The sequence below is a fragment of the Sphaeramia orbicularis genome, chromosome 6, assembly GCF_902148855.1.
Source record: "Sphaeramia orbicularis chromosome 6, fSphaOr1.1, whole genome shotgun sequence".
Classification (NCBI taxonomy): domain Eukaryota; kingdom Metazoa; phylum Chordata; class Actinopteri; order Kurtiformes; family Apogonidae; genus Sphaeramia; species Sphaeramia orbicularis.
The window spans coordinates 725,149-732,086 of record NC_043962.1 but is presented as its reverse complement, the minus strand read 5'-3'; the positions used below and the strand labels follow the sequence as shown (position 1 = coordinate 732,086).

The following is a 6,938-nucleotide window of genomic DNA, read 5'->3' as shown; positions in this document are numbered from 1 at the left end:
GCGGAGAAGAGGAGTGGAAGAGGTACGTGTTCACCCACATTTACTCTACCTTCACACTGCAGGTAAAAACTGGACCAAATCTGATTGTTGGACCCATATTTGACCCACATTTGACCCACATTTGACCCACATTTGACCTATAACTGACCCATATTTGACCCACATTTGACCCACATTTGACCTATAACTGACCCATATTTGACCCACATTTGACCCATAGCTGACTAGGGCTAGGTATCATGGCCAATTTCCATAACTGATTCGATTTCAATTCATAACGTTCTGAATCGATTAATCACGATTCGATTCAATATCAATTCGATTCAGTATTAATTGACTGATTCAGAGTAATTTAGTGATACCAAAGTACAATTTTGAGTTGTAACCTGATTATTTGAGTACCGCAGTCATGCAACACATCAATACTGGAATCAATATTGATATTAGAAGGAAATAAATCTGACATTTCAGCAGTAAATAGCTGAATCTGCTCTGAAATAATGAACAGGACACAAATGTGTCCATGTTTCTGCAGTGGATCAGAACGGACTTCATCATCTTTATTCTGTTTTATGGCTGGAGGCTTCTACTCACTGGGGGGAATGCGTGCGCTCCATGATTGTTGGTCAAGGAGGGGGGGGTAGTGGCGTAGCAGTTGGACATTGTCTCTTTCCTATTCCTCTAACTCCATACTCAGCCATAGGTGATAGTATGGATCCAAGTTATTATTCTAAGAACGACCGGCTTCCGTGACTCGCTGGGCGTCCAGTTCCTTCACACTGTAGGTTCCAGTTTGAGCTGGGAGGACCTCCATCAGAGGTTTTCCCCACCCTTCCTCCACGTCTTTTCAGTGCCAGAACCGTTGCGATTGAGACCAAGTCTTCTCTAGGGGTTCACAAGATGGAGCCGCCCACAGTACCGCGTACTCCCGGTCCTGCTCTGAAAAATCTATCACATCCACTAATAATTGATTACGCAAAATTAAAATGAGATCGATCTTAGATCGATGAAATCGATTTTTTTTCCCAGCCTTATAACTGACCCACATTTGACCACATTTGACCCATAACTGACCCATATTTGACCACCAGAAACAAACCATTTATTTACAAACCAGAGTCGGTAGGTAACTTTGACGTGCATTGTGGGAAGTGGAGCTCCAGCTGTTTTGTGTTTGTTGCAGCCATATGATGTCATATGGTTGAACTGCCGCTGCCAGGCAACTTCGCACACCTCCGCTTCCCACAATGCATGTTGCAAAAAATCAAATTAAATCAAATTAAATTGATACGCAATCAAATGGTGTTGATTAACACACAAAAGATTGAAAATGCGTAGGTATAGAACACCAAATGCTGTAAGAACTGGTGTGACATACAACACTGTTTATTGAGATGAGTCTGTAAGAGGCTCACACCTGCAGTGTGACGGTAGCGTTAGTCTACTGTACTAAGAACATTCCAGTTTTTCCTTGTCGTCTGTCATCAGTTGAAGTCGTTCATAAACATAAACATAAACCATCTCCGTTCCGCAGCAGTAACAGCTCCGTCCGTCTGCAGAATGTGATCTCCTCTAACAGTCTTCACAGTCATTACGTTTGGACGCTGGTTCCTTTTCGGAACAAACCTCGGACTCAGCACTCCCACTGGGCTGAAACTTTTTTGGCGCTGAGCGTGCTCTTCCTTTTATGCTGTTGTTTTTTATTGATTGCTGATCATCAAATCAACAGAGCTCTCACTTTTCTTCCATTACTGTCATGAGCCAGTTGGAAAAATTCCCCCCCGCCCGCATTTAATTACCATCCTTTATCCATCGAGTCGGTGCCGGAGCCACCGAAGCACTTGAGTTGCGTCAGGTCGTGATGATTTAGTGACGGTGTGAGCGTCGGGTGGGCCGCAGGAGCGAGTGCAGCTGATGCGGCGCCCCCCCCTCGGAGCTGCCTTTCTGCTCTGGCGCTCACACCATCTCAGCTCCATTAATATTTCAGCTCTTACAGTAAAAGGCTGAGGCGGCGCTAAGCATTACAGGCCTTCCTGCCCCCCCCGCACCCCCACCCTGAGGAGAACCACTGCAGAGATGGGACCGGACTTATGTAACAGCACAGACCATGGTGTAAATGGACTGTACTGGTCTGTCCTCCCCACTGGAACACTGGGTGGGGATCAGCTGCAGTTTGTGGTTCCAAACACTAAACAGAAGCTTGGTGGGGGTCTGTGGGCTCTGTTCTGTTTCTGTCCCAGAGCTGTGGACCCAGTCCCCTTAGGCAGGTTCAGTCTGAGCCTGGATTTAAACCACGTCTACAAACACACTTTTTCTCATTGGCTTTTAATCAATGAGTGACATGTTTCTTTTTCATATTTTTTTATGCTGTTTTTATCAGATTTTAATTTGTCTTTGTTTTTATGACGGTTGTTGTTCTTAGCCGGCTTTGCACCCGGGGTTATCACTGGTTTTACTTATTTACTTATTTAATCCCTTGTTTTATGTTTGGTGTCCAACACTTTGTCCAGCTGTAAAGTTCTTAAAGTGCATTAGAAAGAAAGTTGGTATGGTATGTTTTCTGACCCCCCCCCCCCCACACACACACACACACACACACACACTGCACAGATGGGACTGGGCTTATGTAACAGTACAGACCATGGTGTAAATGTGTGTTTTCTGACCCCCCCCCTTCTGTTCTCAGGCACCTCCAGTCCCCCCCCAACAAAGCCTTTCAGCATGTGAAGGTGGATACACTGTGCCAGCCAGAGGGGGTGTCCTCTGTAGCCGTGCCAGGTCAGTAGAATAGAATAGAATAGAATAGAATAGAATAGAATAGAATAGAATAGAATAATGCTACTTATAATTAGTCTCAACGACCAAAAGCATAGATAGATAGATAGATAGATAGATAGATGGATGGATGGATGGATGGATGGATGGATGGATGGATGGATGGATGGATGGATGGATGGATGGATGGATAATCTTCCAGTCGTCCTTTAAACAGACCCAAACCTCTGATCCAGTCAATGTAAAAAACAGAGGGTTAAAAAAAAACACATTTATGCAAAGAGTCGTTTTTCTGCCAAAATGTTGAACCATGATTTCAGATGGAGAACGTCTAATGTTCTGTACAATAATATGTGGATAAATGTTCTGTGCTATAGTATGTTTATAAATGTTCTTCTGTAGTTTGTCCTGATTCTAATGAACCTGATGTTTGTCACACACTTTAAACTATGGCCTAAGTCAAAAAAACAGACAAATAAAATACAGAGCATGGGACTTGGTTTCTGGAAACTGTTTTCCACCTCTGTACATAAAGATAATATAAAAGTGCTCAGTTCCAGAAGTCTGAGTTCCAGTGGTGATCGCTGCTTCGTCAGCGCTTCACTGTGTAATTAGTTAAAGGCATTTTAGGCAACGAGCGCAGCCTGGAACTGAAATATGGCACCGTTTAAGACATCCAACTGTAGACTAAATCCATCCTCTGAGTCTCAGACTGTGAGTCATCTAAGGTGTGGTTTGGCTGGGCTTTGACTTTATTTAACCCTTTAACCCCTGACGTGTCTGTGGGGACACGTTCTGAATGAAGGATTTACTCTGAATATTCAGAAAAATTCAACCATTTCTTCAATAGTTACATTTCCAAATGTGCTGATACAATAGACATCTGAGCATGCTCAGTTGTTTTTTTCTGTGTTTTTACCAAGTTTTAACCATGTAAATGCTTTTTGGAGTTCAACCAGGTATTAAAAATTTAAAGTAAGTAAAGTAAGTAAGTAAATTTAAAGTAAGCAACAAAATCCACAAAGAGGTATCAACAAAAACAAAAAATAAGTAACAAATGAACAAAAATATCAAACATCAAAATGAGTGAAAATGAACAAAGTAATAAAGAAAATGATTTAAAAAAAAAAAAAGCAAAAATAATCGACAAAATTGACAAAAATAAATAAATATGAACCAAAATCAACAAAATGAGTGAAAAGAACAAAAATAAGTAAAAACATAAATTAAAAAAATCAACTGAAATGAACAATTCCAGGTGTGTTCCAGTTCCTGTTCAACATTCTAGTGTTGCAGTGATTTTCTTTGATTGTTTTTTGTTTAACTGTTTATTTTGTTCCCATCTTTACTCATATTTTCCATCTTTTCCTTCTTTTTTCCGCAGCCGCCTGGTGCAGCGTGAACAGGGACTGAGCATGAAGATATTCAACCACACGCCAAGACTCCTGAACACCCCCCAGCCCCCCCCAACATCCTCCTCCATTCCTCTAGAACCTCCTAAACCCCACCCCCAGCCCCTAGCCCCTCCCCTTTCCTGACTCTTTTTGTAAGTACATGTTTACACAGTGCAAATGAATGGCGTCAACTGCAGTGAATATTGAACAAACAGTGCATTTTACAGCGTGAGCGTAGTTTGCCGGCTCCAGTTGTTTGTTTGTTTTTTTTCGTTTTTGGAGATATTTCATGTAATGGTCACCTTATTAACAATAGCTTTGAGCCACAGGTAGAGTTTGTCATGTAGCAAGGCCCCCCCCCACACCCCCCCACCCCCCAGTTGAGGTTTTTTTTTCCATGTAGCAGTTGCTGTTTTGGGAATGCGACATATTTTTCACAAACGTAAGTGTCAGATTTGCAGATAGCTCATGTTATGTATGGAGGATTGAACCTGCCATATTGAAAAAGTATATTCAGAAATATAAAAATGGCTCGATAAGTTAATTTTTTGTACCATTTTTGATCTATTTTGTCCTTATTTATATTTTTCCTTATTTAATTTTTATCCCTGCATTTATTTCTGTTTTTTTCCGTTTACATTTTCTTAAATATTCCCCCTTTTGCATTTTCTTCCTCTATTTATTTCTACTTCACCTATTTATTTCTGTATGGAGTCTGAAGAAAATGTAACTGGAAAGCAATGCAGAAATAAACTGAGGAAGAAAATAAATAAATAGGTAAATATGACTGAATATAAAAAATGACAATAAATTAATAAGATGTCAGATTAAAATAAAATACAGAAATAAACAAGAAAAGAGATAAAGAAAATGTAAATATATACGCAAATATAAAAATGGCTTGATAAGTTCATTTCTGTACCATTTATTTATCTATTTTGTCCTTATTTATATTTTTCCTTATTTAATTTGTATCCCTGCATTTATTTCTGCGTTGCTTTCTATTTACATTTTCTATTTACATTTTCTATTTAAATTTTTCAATATGGCAGGTTCAGTCCTCCATAGTTACGTAGCTGTCATTCCGTAGTAGCGGTTCACGGACACAGAAAATGAAGTTGCGTTTTCCGGTTTTCGTCGACCACACACTTTTTGACATTATTCTCACATCAGCCATTTTGAAGCAACATCGACGCGTCGGATAAAGTGAGGACTTTTAGACAAACCTTAAACAGCTGCCACATTAGCTCGAAATCTCAGGAAACAAACCGAATGCTTGAACTTTAGCTCGAAGGTTAGCTAGCTCTCGTATGCTAGCTCTCAGAGACTTACTTTTCTTAATCCCTAATTAATTCATTTGGGTGGTGGTTGGGGGGGGGGTTGTCAATAAAAAATATGGTGGGAAAACCACAAAGGCCTTGTTGGTGAGCAGAAAAAATGAGCATTATGTGTGGTTTAATGATTTTTTTTTTGTGTGTAGTAAGAACTAGCGAAAATGGCTAATGCTAGCTTGGTAGCTTGAAAACGTCCGCCTCTTTTCTTCATTTTGATCATTTTCACTGCGAAACAGCTGAGATAAAATAATTCAACAGTATTAAAGGTTAGCTAGCTCTCGTACACTAGCTCTCAGAGACTTACTTTTCTTAATCCCTAATTAATTCATTTGGGTGGTGGTTGGGGGGGGGGGGCGTTGTCAATAAAAAATACGGTGGGAAAACCACAAAGGCCTCGTCAGCGAGCAGAAAAAATAAACATTATGTGTAGTTTTATTGGGGGGGGGTTTGTGTAGTAAGACCTAGCAAAAATGGCTAATGCTAGCTCGGTAGCTTGAAAACGTCCGCCTCTTTTCTTCATTTTGACCATTTTCACTGCGAAACAGCTGAGATAAAATAATTCAACAGTATTCAACAGTAATCCCTCTCCGATATCAGTGCTCCAATAAAGTGTTTTGTTGTTGCAATGGGCGACATTTATTGCAAATTTAAGCCGATGCATAAAAACACTGCAGAAAATGTGAAGAATTACAAGACAATGTGACATTTTTGTCTCAATTTCAGTTGCAAAAATACTTCTTATTATCTTACGTATCAGCTAAAACTCACATATTAACAGATTGGAGAACTTCGGTTGTCAGTGGGAACGTCCTGCTTTGTTTTCTTAAATAAATGAATGAGACAAACAGAACAAAAGAGCAGTTTCTACTACCTTAGCAATACCTGTGCACGTTAAAAACGCAGCCTTTCTTTGCAATTCCGTCTTGAAAACATTCACAATGGCTGCTGTGCGAGTAATGTCGGTGAAAGTACATCGAATCAGCCTCTTCAACTCATCTTTGATGCAGTAAAATTGTGCGAATCTTTGTGAATCCCAACGTCAGCATCATGAAAAAAACGTCTGAAAGGGTTCGGTTTGTTGTCATTTTTATCTGCCGACGTCCATTTTCACAAAGATTTGGGTACAAATACCAGTTTCCTCAACTGATTTCTCTATGTAGCGCTAATTTTATGTAAGATTTCAATATGATACCATGACTCATGTAAATATTCACACCACTTTTAATTGACATGTTATCTGTACGCATTATAAGTTTTCTGCGCATTATGGTCACGCCGTTATTAGAACCCTGTGCAATGCAAACTGATGCGTCAAATACCACGAACTGAGGGTTAGCGGTTATAGTTAGGGATTAGCGGTTATGGTTAGCAGTTATAGTTAGGGGTTAGTGGTTAGGGTTAGCGGTTACAGTTAGCAGTTATGGTTAGGGGTTAG

The 6,938-nt window shown here is 40.0% G+C and overlaps 1 long non-coding RNA gene across 1 annotated transcript; it reads left to right on the top strand.

The window, feature by feature from the left end:
- The first annotated feature begins 1 nt into the window (after position 1).
- Positions 2-5,556, top strand: LOC115420548 (uncharacterized). Its single transcript, XR_003935556.1, has 4 exons — positions 2-22; positions 2,687-2,778; positions 4,160-4,639; positions 5,238-5,556. It is a non-coding gene; the product is annotated as an uncharacterized LOC115420548 (long non-coding RNA).
- Positions 5,557-6,938: the final 1,382 nt, after the last annotated feature.